This window comes from Eriocheir sinensis, chromosome 28, assembly GCF_024679095.1.
Source record: "Eriocheir sinensis breed Jianghai 21 chromosome 28, ASM2467909v1, whole genome shotgun sequence".
Lineage (NCBI taxonomy): Eukaryota > Metazoa > Arthropoda > Malacostraca > Decapoda > Varunidae > Eriocheir > Eriocheir sinensis.
In genome coordinates, this window is record NC_066536.1 from 10,490,650 (window position 1) to 10,506,774 (window position 16,125).

The window sequence follows — 16,125 nt, forward strand, 5'->3', positions numbered from 1 at the left end:
GAAACAAACATGACGACAGACAGAAAAACAGGAGGACGAACTGATAGCAAAGTATTCATCAACATAAAACTGATAAACACAAGCTCGTTCAGCCAATCGAAATACCGAAAAAGAATCATCATAATTATCTCGTTAGTCTGTCGTGCTACTTGTAGTTTTTCCTCTCTGTCTCTGGAACTGACACTGAAAAAACAATTCGAGCAACAGACTGCACTTTATTGTATTGAACGAGCTTTTAATTAGACTCCAGCCACTCGCCTCAACGACCTGCTGTGAAAGAAAGAATCAGTGAATAATGTCATAACGAATTGAAATGGAGGAGGAATGAGGGTATATTATTATTTTCTCATATTAATTAACGAAACATCCGTTGAAGATTTATTCAGCGAAGTCAGACTTACTAACATGCAAAAATATATACTCTTTTAGTGATATGTCCTCATTATCGTAAAAATAAGTTATACGGAAAAGAATACAAAAGAAACGCTGTGTGATTAAGGGATATGATCAGGGTTGATTTATAAAAAGAAACAACAAATAGTGCTTGAAGAATTCGCAAAACAGGACACAGGCAAAGTCTTCGGTACAAACAACTATGCAATAATGGGATATGATCAGGGTAGATTTATAAAAAGAAACAAAGAAAATGACTAAAAAAGTTCGCAAAAAAAAGATAAAAGCAGAATCCCCATTACAAATTTGTGAAGCGTGATCACCTCGAGGCAAGCAAAGGGACGGACAGGGAAAGGGAATGGAAGGGAAAGGAGAGGACCGAGGACTCTTTGATCTTGGACGGAAGATTGGAAGGTAAAAATAAAGCAGTGTAAAGTTTTAGGAGCCGTTTCCTCTATTGGATTTCTTCCTTGACCTCTGGAAACCCTGAGCCTCAGTATTGGGTCCCGGCCAGTCCTCGAGGAGAAGGATTGAGAGGAAGATTGACAGAGTAACGAAGTAGTTTTCCTTTGCTTGTGTTTCTTCTTCTTCTTCTTCTTCTTCTTCTTCTTCTTCTTCTTCTTCTTCTTCTTCTTCTTCTTCTTCTTCTTCGTCTTTTTCTTCTTCTTCTTCTTCTTCTTCTTTAGATTGAGAGATATAGATAAATAGTTGGATAGATAGATAGCTAGATAGAGGGAGAGACAGACTCGCAAACAAACAAATACATTGATGAGAGACAGACACACAGACAGGCAAATACCATCAGACAGACAAACAGATACATACATAAAGACAGACAAGGCCCGAGGGATAGTCAATGACACAAAGAGAGTTGAAAAGTCTGAAAACAAAAATTAAGAAAAAACAAATGAATGAATAGGCCGTCTCCCAAGATACCTCGCGAGTCTGAAAAAGCAGTCCCCGCCAAGTGGTCGCTGCCTCTTCTCGGCCGCCACAAAAACAAGAGACTCTCAGGCAGCGAGTGGATAGCTCTCAGACAGGCTCACCGACTTACCTCCCCGACCCGCAGCCGACCAGCTAAGACCGGCTTTGCGAACACAGTTTCTTAGATTCACCCTTCCCGCTGTCCAGTCATTCATTTTTACATTCATTTACTCATTATTTTATTCATTTTGTCATCTAGTCAGTCAGTGAGAAAGCCAGCCAGCCAGCTAGCCAGTCATTCATTCTCAAGCCAATCAGTCAGTCAGTCATACCTAGTCAAGCAGTTCGTCAGATAGCCAAGCAGTCAGTCAGTCAAGCAGTCAGTTACCCACCCATCCAACGAACTAGCAATCTGTTTATCTATTCATTCGTTCTTTTATATCGTCAACCAGCCACTCACTTTCTTGTCCGTCTGTTTCCCTCTCTCCTACATAAGTCCACTGACCTTTAATATATCTTGATTTCAATTACCTTTATTGTGTCGCCTACTTTTTGTCGGTTCTCTTATCCCCTGGCATTTTTCTTCTCCTTAATAGGGATTTCTAGCACTCATCTATCATTATCAATTATATTTCTCGAGACCTGGTCATTGTCCACGTCTCATTCATGGCAGGACAAGGAGAAAATACTGATCGAAAACCCTTCTCTTTAAGTGGTCTTTGGCGGAGAGCCTTTCAATATTTTTATCATGTTTTCCGAAAGCACTCATGCCCAGCCTTATATGTATTTTCATTTCTCTTTCCCTCTACAACCACGGAACCCCTTCTCCCCCCCCCCCCCCACACACACACACACACAAGTGATGTTAGGTCCCAGTTGTATCCAAATGTCCATTATTATATAAATCCAAGCTCACAACAAGGAGGGTGCTGGCTAGCTATCATGAGTCCTACACGTAATCAAATCCTGGTGAATAACACACACACACACACACGCAGAGAGAGAGAGAGAGAGAGAGAGAGAGAGAGAGAGAGAGAGAGAGAGAGAGAGAGAGAGAGAGAGAGAGAGAGAGAGAGAGAGAGAGAGAGAGAGAGAGAGAGAGAGAGAGAAGTTTAAGGTTTTGGCCGGGTCAATGCCGTGCCTATTGGAAGCCTCGTAATCAATATTTTTGTATTGAGAGAAGCAAATATTTTGAAGCTTAAGATTACCGTGATCTCGAATTGTCATGTTATGTAGCAGAAAGCGCGGTAACAACTGGGTCGCCGTATAATCTTCGTTTTAGTTTCCCCCAGGAAAAGTCACAACCACTTTAATACTTCTCCTTCTCCAGCATTGGTGAGAAGTTATTTAACAATCTTGCTTCCCTAACCTACATCTCTTTTGCTCTCATTAAACATGCGTCGTGGGGTGGGCGAGGCGACGCACCCCCTGGTGTATTTCCCCATCGTTTGATTGATTTTTATTATTACATGTCCTTTACTCTCTTGCCTCATATTGACGATATTTTTTTCTTCACATCCAACTGCTTTCGCCTTTGTCAGAACCTATCATTACTTAGGCACCCATATTGGTATAACACTTGTAATTTTATTCCCTTATCAGTTTTCATGCCTTTTCGCTCACATCTTTTTTTATACTTTCATCTCGGGTCTCGCTCCTACACTTGACATTCATATGTCTTAAAATATTCCAGCCTGACACCTGGGCGGGACTTGGGAAGAAATAAAAAGGGTACGAATTCTTTGCATCATCTATTATGTATTCCTTTTCACTAAAAGTGAAGAAATGTGAGAAATTCTTTTTGCACAATTCCCATCCGTTTGAAGAAAGGCGAATTTTCATTTCTTTTTAATTTGTTGTTGTTATATTGTTTATAGTAGTAATAGTAGTAGAAAGTCATAGTTTGTGTGGGTGGTGGTTGTGGTGGTAGTAATCATAATAGTTATGATAAGGAAATGCAGCGTATTCAAAAGAATACGTATCGTCCGCCATATTGGCCACTTTTTATCGGATTTTATCAGTGAGGAACCGACCCACTCTTGTGGGAAGTGAGAAATTGTAAGCACTCAAAATCTGGGCCGGACCGTTTCCCAAGGTCCCCTTCAATTACCCACTAATGGCATGCCTGGTTTAAGGGCGAAGCACCTCCCTAATAACACACTCGCTGCCCACTGAAAACTCATATTTTGCCTTCAAATAGCACGGGCGAATTTTTAGATATTGTCATTCTAAATAATGTCTTATTTTATTTTATTTTATTTATTTGCCTTCATTCAGTTCTTTTTAGAGGAGTGTTTCCCCAAGTTAATTTGCTTGACATATTCACCTATGACTGAAGATATATGTATTTGGTAATTTCTTGTGCTAACAGACTGACAAACATAATAACAACACACCAGCGATGACGAAAACATTATTGCAATCCGCACTGCGTGGACGTGGGCGATAATAATAACAATAGCAATTACAGGGAGACTGGCAGTGGGCCGAGAGAGACATTCCCCTTATCTTCCCTTCCCCCTTGCTGCCTCCCCAGACCCCCAGGGCCACAAGGGAGGGGAGAAGAGAGAGAGAGAGAGAGAGAGAGAGAGAGAGAGAGAGAGAGAGAGAGAGAGAGAGAGAGTGTGTGTGTGTGTGTGTCCCTCTGTCTGTATATACATAAGTCAGCACGTAGCCCGAGGACGCGTCTGTTTCTGTGGGAGCGTGCTGCTGGGGTGGTCTTTGGTCCAGAGCATTGAATTCTTTCTTGAACTGGTTGAAGCTCTCAGTCCCTGCCTTGATCCGCTAGGCTGATTTTTTACCTTGCTGTTTTGTCGTGCCGTCTGGCTCGACTCCTTGCCTTGCTTTTTTGTGATGACTGCCTCCGTCGGTGCCTGACTTAATAATTTTCGTTGACTTAGGCCTAACTTTCTGGCTTGATTCATATTTTTCTACTTTATTAAGAGAATATCTGCGGAATTCTTGCATCATGTATTTATTTATTGTACTGTATCACTTTTCTTGCTTTTTCATGCGAGAGAATATAACTTAAAAAATTGTGTCTGTGTTTCCAGGAGGTAGCGCACGTGGCTGGCTGCTGGCCCAGAGCCTAGCTTGGCGTGTCTAGGCAGTGGCGTGGCACGGGCAGGTCAGCCCACCGAGCCAGCCCTCACCTGCTCTTCTCTCCTGCTTTGGTAAGTGCTTAGTTCAATGTAGTTGTGTGTTCCTTTCGTTTGTGTTATGATTTTAGTATTCCCTTCTCTCTCTCTCTCTCTCTCGTATATTACATAACGCTTTCATTTATTGATTGAAAATTATACTGAGGGCAGGCATTTAATATTTCTTAGTAATCGTGGTAAATGTCACTGGAGACCGGAGTGGGAATGATGTAAGACATTGATTGCATTATTTTTTTTTTTTTTATATTATAACCTCGAGAATGCCACTGGGATTGGAGCGAATAAAGAATCTACTTTTCCTTGGCGGTCGTAATGCTACTTCTCTGCATTTTCGCTTCAAATCATTGCGGAAGTATTCGTTAAAACTTTTCTAACTTTATTTTCTGGAATAGTTTATTTTCAAGCGTAGCTTTTCTGAAGGTCTGTGAATTGTTAAGGTCTTTATATTCTGTATATATTTTTTTACTGGCTTTAAACACATTTTTTTTAACTACTAAGGGAAATGCGTTTTTTTACATGTATTTTTTTTTAATCTAGAGCTTTGTCATCAATAATGTTTTGCTCCAGGAAATTGCTTCATTTCATGCGTCACTCAGCGCTTTTATGTAAGCATACTAATCATGTGCAATAAGTCCATAAATTGAAAAAAAATACTTTCAAATGGAAAGCCTTAATACATCATAAATCACTCAATAAAATGTAATGCCAAGATATATTTTTTGATTATGGTGCATATGAAATTTTCCGTAGTAGGTAAGAACAAATAAAAGATGACATACAAAATTCACGTTCTTAAATTCCTTCGATATATTAGACCTAATTATGAAAAGGCTCACAATTTTCTTATTCATTATTATTTTGGGCAAAGTTTTTGGATATGTAGGAAAGCATATAAATAACTCACCTAAGCCTCACTAATCTATCTACACCTTTCCCCAGGTAAGTACCCAGTCCAGGTTTCATCGAGGGACAGCGCCGCGGGAGCAACCAACGCCTCGCCGCCGGAAGTTAAGTTCACAGTGGCATTCTTTTATTTTGGGGAGGGAGTATGCAGGCTAACACTCCTTTGCCTTTCAGGAACACTTTTACAGTCGTTAGTCTTTTTAGCCCCAGGAGTAACGTGGGGCGTGTCTCCCAGCTCTGGTCTGTGTGTTTGCAGCGGTGTTTCGTCGGCGTCCTTCCGTCTTGTGGTGCTGCCCAAGTATCACACAAATACGAGCCACCTGTCCATCGCACCTCAATATTTAGGTAAGTGTTCATTTATTTTACTTAATTTAGAGAGAGAGAGAGAGAGAGAGAGAGAGAGAGAGAGAGAGAGAGAGAGAGAGAGAGAGAGAGAGAGAGAGAGAGAGAGAGAGAGAGTGTGTGTGTGTGTGTGTGTGTGTGTGTGTGTGTGTTTCACCAGAACTTTAGAAACTTATAAAAGAGAAGATCCTTATTTCAGTTTCCTGACATCCTTAAGAAAAAACTTATAATAATCTTCATTTCCATCCATTTAATCTAAAACATATATACTTGTAACTCGCCAGCCCTTCACTTTATATAATCGCAAAAATAACACGGGGCTCTTATCACCTCCCCACAATCATTACTCCGCTACCCTTCAGCTACTTCCTTTACTGTAAAAAATAAATCCACCTCCCTAGTATCCCACAGCGTCAATAAGGTAACAAGAGAAGTTTTTATGACCTTAACTGTGCCTTTTGACGGTATTGGAAGGCCTTGTGGTAGGTGAATACATATCGGAAATGTACAGGCAATTCATTTTACCCCAAGCCGATGTAGTTTAACAAAAGAAAATATATACAAATGACGGGTCGGACTCCTTGCAGGCATCTGAAGTGTTGTAGATCTGGACGTCGTTGATAATGGAGTAAAGTGTACCAGGTGGTTTGTTACTACTTGTGCTGCCTGTCTCTTAGTAGAGAGGACAAATGGCCAGTGATTTTATATACTAAATATACCATCCCGGAACAAATGTCAAGAAGTACAAGTTAATTTTTTTGATGGGCATGAAAGAGTTGCATTGGAATTGAGACTTTATAATTAGATGCTTTGTGTATAAACTGACTTTTTTTATACGTACAACAAGCAAGGAGCAATACAATTATACGAACAGGTAAAAATTTGTCAGCCAAGTAATTTACGCGTCACCTACTTTATAATTATAGTTTAATATCATAGACTACCTTTTACCTCCTTTTAAACTTGACGTAAGATACCCTTAACCCCACAAAGTAATACAACCCGTGTAATACAATGCCCATCACTAATGACTTCAGATATCGCAATGTAGTGTTTCAGGTAATGTGCCATAATAGTCCCTCCCGCAGTAATCATCACCACCACCACCACCGCCGCAGCAGGACCACACACCCACCCTAATAATCCCTGACGTGGCTTACCGCTGCTTCTCTATAATATATTCACGTAACGTCTGGTGCGTGTCGTCAATGACCACCATTTACTGCGTGTTTCAAGGGGGAGGGTGGCGGGGGCGGGGTTGTGGCAGGTCTGGTTTCCTGCTAACTTCCTCTTGTCACACTGGTGCTTGTAAGAGGAGGGGTGGGAGTGAAGGTGCTGGTGGTGATAGTGGTGGTGGTGGTGATGGTGATGGTGGTGGGGGTAATCCTGGTTGCTTGTGGCGCATTAAGCTCTCGTTTAGATTTCCGCATTGCTATTATGTTTCATTCAAAATTCGCTTCTCAGAGTATAGTTGTGCTGTGTATTGGAAATGTTTTTAAATATGCATACATTCTCTCAGCCTCCCTTGCCTAATTGAGCAGTTTGAATTGTCCCCAAAACGATGACCCTTAAAATGGGATGCCTTGATAAATAAAAACACCAAGAAGACATGCAATCATTGAAAGGAAATTACCTTCACTTACATAATTGTTTGCATTTCTCTTTCCGTATATTATGTAAGGGTAAGACTTAAGGGAAGGACGGCTTTTTATCACACATTGGCAGTAGGATCCTATCGCAAGGTCGTCAGTATCTTAATTTTCATCATTATTCATTAGACTCGTTCTTCTTTAGCTCGCCCCTGCCCACGTATCAAGGCGGAAGCTTAATTCATGTTTTAATCCTTCTTAAATCGTTTTCATTAATGCACGAAGAACTTAGATTATTAACTTAGTCATTCAAAGAAGAGTTTTGGATGTATTGCTTCGGCACTTCCTATTGTGATTCGGATTACACACACACACACACACACACACACACACACACACACACACACACACACACACACACACACACACACACACACACACACACACACACACGCACGCACACGCACACACCTACCTACCTACCTTCGTTGTTTCTCTTCTTCCCTATTCTTCCCATTCTTCCTCGGACATCCATCGTGATTCTAATCGTTTACTTCCTGGCGGCTCACCTTCCCTTTGTCTCCACCTTTTCCTGTCCCCACAACGCCACACCCTCCCAGCTCTCTAAAGGTAATCCAGAGCGTCACGCCACCTGTGTAAGCGTGCCCTGTCACCTGTGGAACCTTGGGGACGAGAGAGAGAGAGAGAGAGAGAGAGAGAGAGAGAGAGAGAGAGAGAGAGAGAGAGAGAGAGAGCTAGCACACACACACACACACACACACACATACACACACAAGCACGCACGTAAAGCATCATTGTGTGCTTCGTTTCTGTTTTAGTTGATAAAAGACCGCAATTTTTGTTAATAATGAGCCTTAAAAATATATATATTTGCGTTGCAATATCATGCATGAACCTAACGGTAGATTTCCGTTATTTGAAAATTATATTTATAAGCAAACACAGCAGAAATGATTGCCTTTAAGTAAACACCTAACATTTCAGCCCATCATATATTTACGGGTACCCGGAAGAGACTAGCAATCTTTGACAGCCATGGTATTTATCAGTTGTCAGGGTCTACCGTTTCTGCTCCAAAGATTTTTTTTCATTTTTTTTACATGGGAATGCTACTCCGTCTGTTTCTTTGTTTTGTTTTGTGTTACAAATGACTTTAACGTGAACGATTTCTTTCACAACGTAAATGTCATGGTAAAGGTTGGCAAAGTTCGGCTCGTGACCACGGTGCTCATTTCAACCACATTGACCCTTTGACCTTACGTGGTGTGTAAGAACTCATTTCCCCAGGTACTCATTTATCGAACAGTCCCCATGGGAGGCCTCACACCGACTGCCCAGGCCGCTATTCGAACCCGGTTTATATGTTTTGTAGCTGGTCACGACAACCACTGTACAACGGAGAAGCGATAAATGTCATGGGGGACTGAAAAAGGAACAAGAGAGAGAGAGAGAGAGAGAGAGAGAGAGAGAGAGAGAGAGAGAGAGAGAGAGAGAGAGAGAGAGAGAGAGAGAGAGAGAGAGAGAGAGGGTTTAATTTAAGAATACTGATCAGCTTTTCAGATCTTTTAATTAATAATCATCAAATAGTAAGTAGCAGTTAAAATATTGGAGAAAGAAGTGTTTTTTTTTTCACAATAGAGGATCATGACCAATTGAATGGAAGTTTATCTGGAAAATTAAAAAATAAGAGAATAAAGAATATCGCCGGTTCATTGAGTGTGTATGTAGAAATAGATGCCCCAAGCGAGAGGTGGGCAGGGTATTGGGAGGCTTTAAGGGAGTAATTAACCCGGTAGCTGCGGGGATCATGTTTCTTAAAGGCTCCTCCAAGCGAATTAATGAGAAAAATTCATCGCTCTCGCAAACCACTTCATAATATATATCAACGCATTTGTGATCAGTTTATGCATCATCATTTTGGGGGTTTATGTCATGGCAAAAATGTGTCCCGTCGCTGGTACACGGTAAAGCCACATATTTGGCCCGTCGCTGCTACCGGGTTAAGAAGGAAGGCAGAAGGGAAGGAACCATACACTCAGGATGGGGAAAGGACTTAAGGGATAAAATACAAGGAGGGAAGGAGGAAAAGAGGAACATATAAAGAATGAAAAGGGGAAGAAATGGAGTTGGAGGAAAGGAAGGAAGGCTTGAGGAATAGAGGTCTACAGCTACATAAACTCCAAATCACACATTAATGAAGGTATCGGCGTGTGTGTGTGGGGGGAGGGGGGCGAGGGGGAGGGAGGAAGGTAAGCAGGGGACAGGTCTAGGAGAAGGCAGGTGAGCAGCGAAGAGGCGTGAGTCAATACCTGTGTGCCTCGGGGATCGGGTGTGCCAGTATAGATTGTTAGTTTTTTTTTTCCGCGAAGGCCTATTATACGAGAACGGTATTGCCAAGAAAACGAAATTAGCTACTTGTTCCAGTTTGTGGGTGTTATTGTGGAAAGTTTGATTAGCACCTGTTTCTGGTAAATCCTATTTTTTGTGATATTTTTCCCAACTCCTCCGCCGCTGTGTTTGTCTCGTGTAGAAGCCGGAAAATTGCTTCTCCTTAACTGGCTTTTATATCCTCTCCCTCCTGTGTCCCCAGCCCCCCCTTGTTTTTCTCCTCATCTCCTCTCTTCCCCGGTTATCTCTTGCTTTTTTCCTCCGTACCTTAACCCCATTTCCCTTATCTCCCACATTATTAGTTTCAGCGGTTTTCTGGTCATATACTTATCTCACGGATTCCTTTCGCATTATACATATGTTGTATGTGTTTGTAAAGCCGTCATCTGTCTACAGTCCTTTCACATCCCACTTTACTTTTTCGCCCTGCTCTGTCTCGGCGACCGTTTGGTAATAAGTTCCATTCCAATGTTAATTTTCGGCTCTTTTACTCGTCACCTTTGTCGTGTTTGTTTGTACTGTGATTGTGTTTGGTTTTGTCTAGTTACTGATACCGGTCGATAAGCTAACTCAGATCAGACTCAATGCTTTTCCGTCACCGTGTCGCGCATCCGAATGACTCACTGCTGTTTGGAAAATCACCCATTGTCTTTGGCACTTTTTTTGATGAATCGGGAGAGAGACGAGGAAAGCAAAACCAGCTGATTGTGTGCGTCGGTGTGCGTCGGTTGCTCTTTAGCTGTTCGCGCATGTTTACTGCTTTAATATTTATTTTACTATATTTATTCATGTTCTTATTTCTTTTACTCTTTATTTAGTTCGTTGCGCCTATTCAGAAGTGAGCATGAAAGCTTTTTTTTGTTATTTAGTGTTTGTTGGTCAAATGTTTAGAGAAGAGAAGGTTGATATCTCGAGGTGTTTGCCTTTCGTGTGTTTTAGTGTGTTCTGCTGCTGGTGACACGTCGGCGCAGATAAAAACATTATCTTTAATTTAGAAGCAGCATAAAACAAGAAAAAGTTGAGTGCTTATCTTTCAAATAGAGGCTGTATTTATCTCTCCATTTACAGTCACAAAATATGAAAAAATGCTCAGCCCTATATATGTATATATATATATATAATATATATATATATATATATATATATATATATATATATATATATATATATATATATATATATATATATATATATATATATATATATATATATATATATATATATATATATATATATATATATATATATATATATATATATATATATATATATATATATATATATATATATATATATATATATATATATATATATATATATATATATATATATATATATATATATATATATATATATATATATATATATATATATATATATATATATATATATATATATATTTACTTTCTTTTTACTCTAATCAAGTAAAATGTTACTTCCAATAGATTCGAGAAAATAAAGGATTTTCCCATTTATTCGTTCTGGGTGTCAGATGTTTTTGCTCCCTTTTTCTCAAGGATTGCCACAATTAAAACTTTTCCACCGCGAGATATATTTAAGGCTCTGGCGGAGAAAAACTTTAGCGATTTTTCCGAATAAAGTATACGGGAGGAAGCAGTTAAGTTTCCCCGCAGCGCCGAGGAGAGGAAAATTAGTTTATTTTTGGCTTTTTGCGGCGGCGGTGTGTTGCGGCTTTGTCTCCCGCTGGTGATGCCTGGCCTGGTGTGACTGAGGGTTGGCTTAATTTTTTCTCTCTCTCTCTCTCTCTCTCTCTCTCTCTCTCTCTCTCTCTCTCTCTCTCTCTCTCTCTCTCTCTCTCTCTCTCTCTCTCTCTCTCACACACACACACACACACACACACACACACACACACACACACACACACACACAATCATGAAGCCCCGTTTGGCTCGTAATAGTATTGGTTACCATGACCCATTCACGTATTTTTTCCCCTTGCCAATCGAAGTCAATTTTCCTTCATAAAGTTGCAATGAAGTGAGGCGCGTCGATGGGAAATGAAAAGTTAAACAAGAGGAAGAGGAAAAAAATGTTGCAGAAAAGATACCCACTCAAAGTATTAGTAAGAGTAGTGGTAATAGTAGTAGTAGTAGTAGTAGTAGTAGTAGTAGTGGTTTAAGTAGTGTCTCCATTGTTTGTGTATTTATAGTATACTGAGTTTCTCTCTCTCTCTCTCTCTCTCTCTCTCTCTCTCTCTCTCCAACGATATGGCTGCTCTCCCGTCCCTTCCTTTTATATCTCCCCTCTCCCTTCCCGCTTCGTCGCCCCTCCCTTCTCATCTACATCTTACCTCTCCTATCTCCCCTCTCTCTACCTCCCCTCCTCTCCCCTATCCTCTCCCATCCACAGCCACTCTCACCTCCATCTCCTCCCCCAAGAGTGTCGCGTAATTTCCTCCCCTCCTCTATTTCCTCCCGTCTCTACGTCCTCATTTCCACGCCCTCGTCCGCGCTGAAGGCCTCGTTGCCACGCTGCTTTACATATGGAAGTCTCTCTTTACCTCTATGGATCTAAAAATATTACCTCGAGGACGCGGCAAACGATAGTGTGTTTATTACCTGGCGTTCTGACGTTCTTTTTCTCCTTTAAATTTTGTTTTCTCGCTTCTTTTTTTTTGTTGTTGTTGCTGGTTTGTGTGTTTGTTAAGTCGTTTATTAGTTACTTGATTTATTTCTTGTACAGTATCATATCACATCCTCTGGCTCTTGGAAATCGCAACTGGTCGTCTTTTATTCTTACCGTTAAGCTGGATTTTTTTTCCTCCTTTTTAGTAAGATCTGGCGCTTCGGTTATGCTCGCCCATCCGCCGCTGCCCCATTTGCCTTGATTGAAGTGAATGGCAGGTTGATGGGCGGCGTGTGGGTGATCTTGGGCGGCCTCACGGTGGTTGAAGGGCGTAATCGGTCTACGTGGCCTCAGCTCAGGGCCCGGCTTTCAGCACTTCCGTAACGTGATGTCTGATGTTTGGTCTCTTCCTTTTATGAAGATTTTTTTATCTTATTATTGCTGCTACAGTTAATAATGATAGTGATGATGATGATAATGAAAATAATAATAATAATAATAATAATAATAATAATAATAATAATAATAATAATAATAATAATAATAATAATAATAATAATGATGGTGATGGTGATGGTGATGGTGGTGATGATGATGATGATGATGATGATGATGATGATGATGATGAGGAGGAGGAGGAGGAGGAGGAGTAAAAGAGAAGAAGAAGAAGAAGAAGAAGAAGAAGAAAAGGAAGAAGAGGAAGAAGAAGAGATAGCAATGGCAATAATAGAAATAACAAAAAGGCAAATTAAACCAACAAAATGTATGTCCCTCGGGCCGTTGTAATACTGACGTGAACCGATTTTTTCCAAAGCAATATGACGCCCAGCTGGGGACGAGCGATGCTGTGAGGCAGGTCAAGGATGGTCAGTATGTATTAGAAACATAACTCGCCGCATCGCCGGCTTCAGGGCGGTAGAATAACATTTCCCTTGTGTGGAAGATAGAGATATACGGCATTTTCTTCTTGCTTGTTGTATTGATGTTTTCACAAGTTCTTATATATTTTTCTATTTTTTTAATAATAATAAATCAATGTCCAAGATTTTTATGCGGTAAAGGTAACCATGGATAAAATAACAACAAAAAGGAATCGTATATATATTGATCTTGTGAAGTTAAGATCCCCAACAAAAATTGATGTAGTTATATACTAGAGGCTCAATGCGTTTTTTTCATATCGTCAAAATCCTTCCATGCAGTCCTTATCTCATTGTATTTAGCGTCCTAGAATCACGTGATTTACCTAATCTTCTATTGTACATATGCAATTTCCCGCTAAGACTTTAGTTGAAAGATATGCCAGTAAAGTTTAATGTAGAAGACGCGTTCATATTGGCTACGTGATCCCGGGTATTAGTAATCTCCCTCGCGTGCTTCCAGGTGAATACACGGGCAGGCTTACCTCTGCCTAAGCCCAAAAGCTAATTAGGCGGCACATAAACTGTAAATATTTGGTTAAGGTTTATTTGGCTGGCGTTTCAGCATTCGCCATCTAGCGTTAATAAAACCTTACGGGGCAGCGGGCACTCGACCATCGTAGGGAGACATCACCGGCCTGGGAGGGGGAGAGGGAGGCAGCGAGTCAACCAAACTATCCTAAAAGAACTTCACTCCGCCGTGGCTCCTCGTCGAGTGCCGTGTTTTCATTAGCCTTGCGCGGCGTGTTGGGTGTGAGGATACGCTGAGAGGCTTGAGTCACTCTGAGGCCTCGCATATGAGCTGACGGCCTCCTCGATCCCTTTCCTCCCACGATCCTCGCCGTGGATGTAATGCCGATGTAACGCCACCACGGCCTCGGCGCGGCATAGATTGGAAACTGCCAACGCTCACGACCCTTCTGGCAAGACGCCTTTAACAGTAGAGCTTTTTCCGTCCGTAATGTTGTATAATCACTGCATGAATGTAGCGTACAGTGCAGTTGTTTTATTTTATTATTCTCTATGACTAAACCTTTAATTTCTTTTTGTCTGACTATTCAGGACACCTCTCCTCCCGAAATTGACCTCTCTTTTTGGACACTCCTTTGACTTCTATTCAGGAGCAGTTAGTAGCGGGCTTTTTTTTAATATTTTTCTTTACGCCCTTGAACTGTCTCCTTAGCTGTGAAAAAAAAAATCGCAGCATGACCACAGTTTAAAGTAAACTAGGTTTGCTCACTAGGTCGTGTGCTTATTCTCTTTTTCACTGGGTTATAATGCTTTAGTTCCTATTCATGAATAATTTATCTATATTAAACTTTTTTTATTTAAGAGGAAACTTTACAACCTTGCTTTTTGGTCCCTTCGTTCAGAGGCTTCTTTGTCACCATTAATAGCGTAAGAATCTTATGCAAATCTCATCAGCTGCTACTTCGCCTAGGGGACAGAAACATAAAACAATAAAAGACTCAAGACACCGCCGGGAATCGAAAAGAAATACAAAAGAAGTACAAAAAAATAAAAGAAAGCCTCCAGCGCGAGTAGAAACATTCCACTGAGGTTGTAAAAGCTGGGCCGCTGCCACCCCCGAGGCCCCGCGGGAGTGGTTGTCACCCCGCTGAAGTTGGCCACACGAAGGGACAAGACAGTACACGCCCCCCCCCCCCCCTCCCTTCACCTTGTGGCCCCGGTGACCTGCACGCATCTACATATCGAGCTCTATTCTGCCTGTCTCTTTGTGTGTGTGTGTGTGTGTGTGTGTGTGTTTACTGTCTGTCTTTGTTTGGCTGACTGTCTGTCTGGCTACATATCTCCTTCGTTTCTCTTCGTTTTAGTCTGAATTTCTTGAGTCTAATGCTACCCACTTTTGTTTTTTACTGATTACTGCTTTTTACTTTCTCTTACTTAGCCTTAAAGCGTTCGACTCGTGCACTTTATATATTTTTTTTCTGCTTTCTTTCTCCACCTTTTATCCCTAATGCTGATCTCTTTGTTTTCTCTTCCCTGTTTTCGTTGCGACTCTCCTTTGACCTCGATGTTCCTCTTCTTTGTGGCTTTCTTCTACCTCATGTTATTGCTCCTCTTCGTTCCGTCTTTCTTGCGGCCGCGATGCTTCTTTCCTCGGTCTTGTCTCTTTCCGGTTCGTGGTCGGGGATAATTTATTTTCTCCTGAGCCTCGTCTTGCTCTACACTTTTTCTTTCCTCTCTGGTCTTACGTTCCTCACCCTCACAATTCCTCGTTGAAACTTAATTAGGTTCTCTCCTTGTCAATTCTCATTTTCCTCCACTCGCTCAATGGCCGTTTTTTTTTTTTGTATGTATTGTTCTTTTATTTTCGTGTACGTGTTCTTCTTTTATTTGGCCTAACTTTGTGCTTCTTCATTAATTTCTCCATGTCTTTCATTTTTCGTTATTCTCCTTTTGTGTAGCTTTATTATTTTTCTCAAAGGGTTTAATGTTAATTTCCTTCCTTTTTCGATCCCTATATTTAGAAGGGACATAGGTATTTATTTCAATGCCCATTCTAATCACCACTGTAACACCCTTTTGGCTTTATATCCATTTTTATCTTATGTATTTTTTTTCTATTTCTCTCAAAACACAGTAGGTCTTCATATCTATGCTACTTCTAATCACTTTTATTTCTGTCGTTTCGCTTCATGCTCTTCCTTTACTTTCTCGATTTATTTTTTTACGATTCATCTTCCATCTCGCATGCATCATTAGGAATATTTGTCTCTCTATTTCCATTCTCCTCCACACCACACCCTTTCTTCGTTTTTTTTATTTTTTTCCGCTTCCCATCGTATTCCAAAAGCCTCTTAGTTTTATTTTATCTACGTAAGCGTCGTGTGGACATATACAGTGGCGATAGAAGTTTTGTTCAGCAGCCTCGTCCAC

General features: G+C 40.8%; 1 long non-coding RNA gene across 1 annotated transcript in view; it reads left to right on the plus strand.

Moving 5' to 3' along the window:
* LOC127004724 (uncharacterized) overlaps positions 1-16,125 on the plus strand; it is a 102,840-nt gene that overhangs the window by 61,768 nt on the left and 24,947 nt on the right. The window contains exons 2-3 of the long non-coding RNA XR_007757940.1: positions 4,371-4,490; positions 5,415-5,723. This is a non-coding gene — a long non-coding RNA (uncharacterized LOC127004724). The remainder of the gene's footprint in view (positions 1-4,370; positions 4,491-5,414; positions 5,724-16,125) is intronic.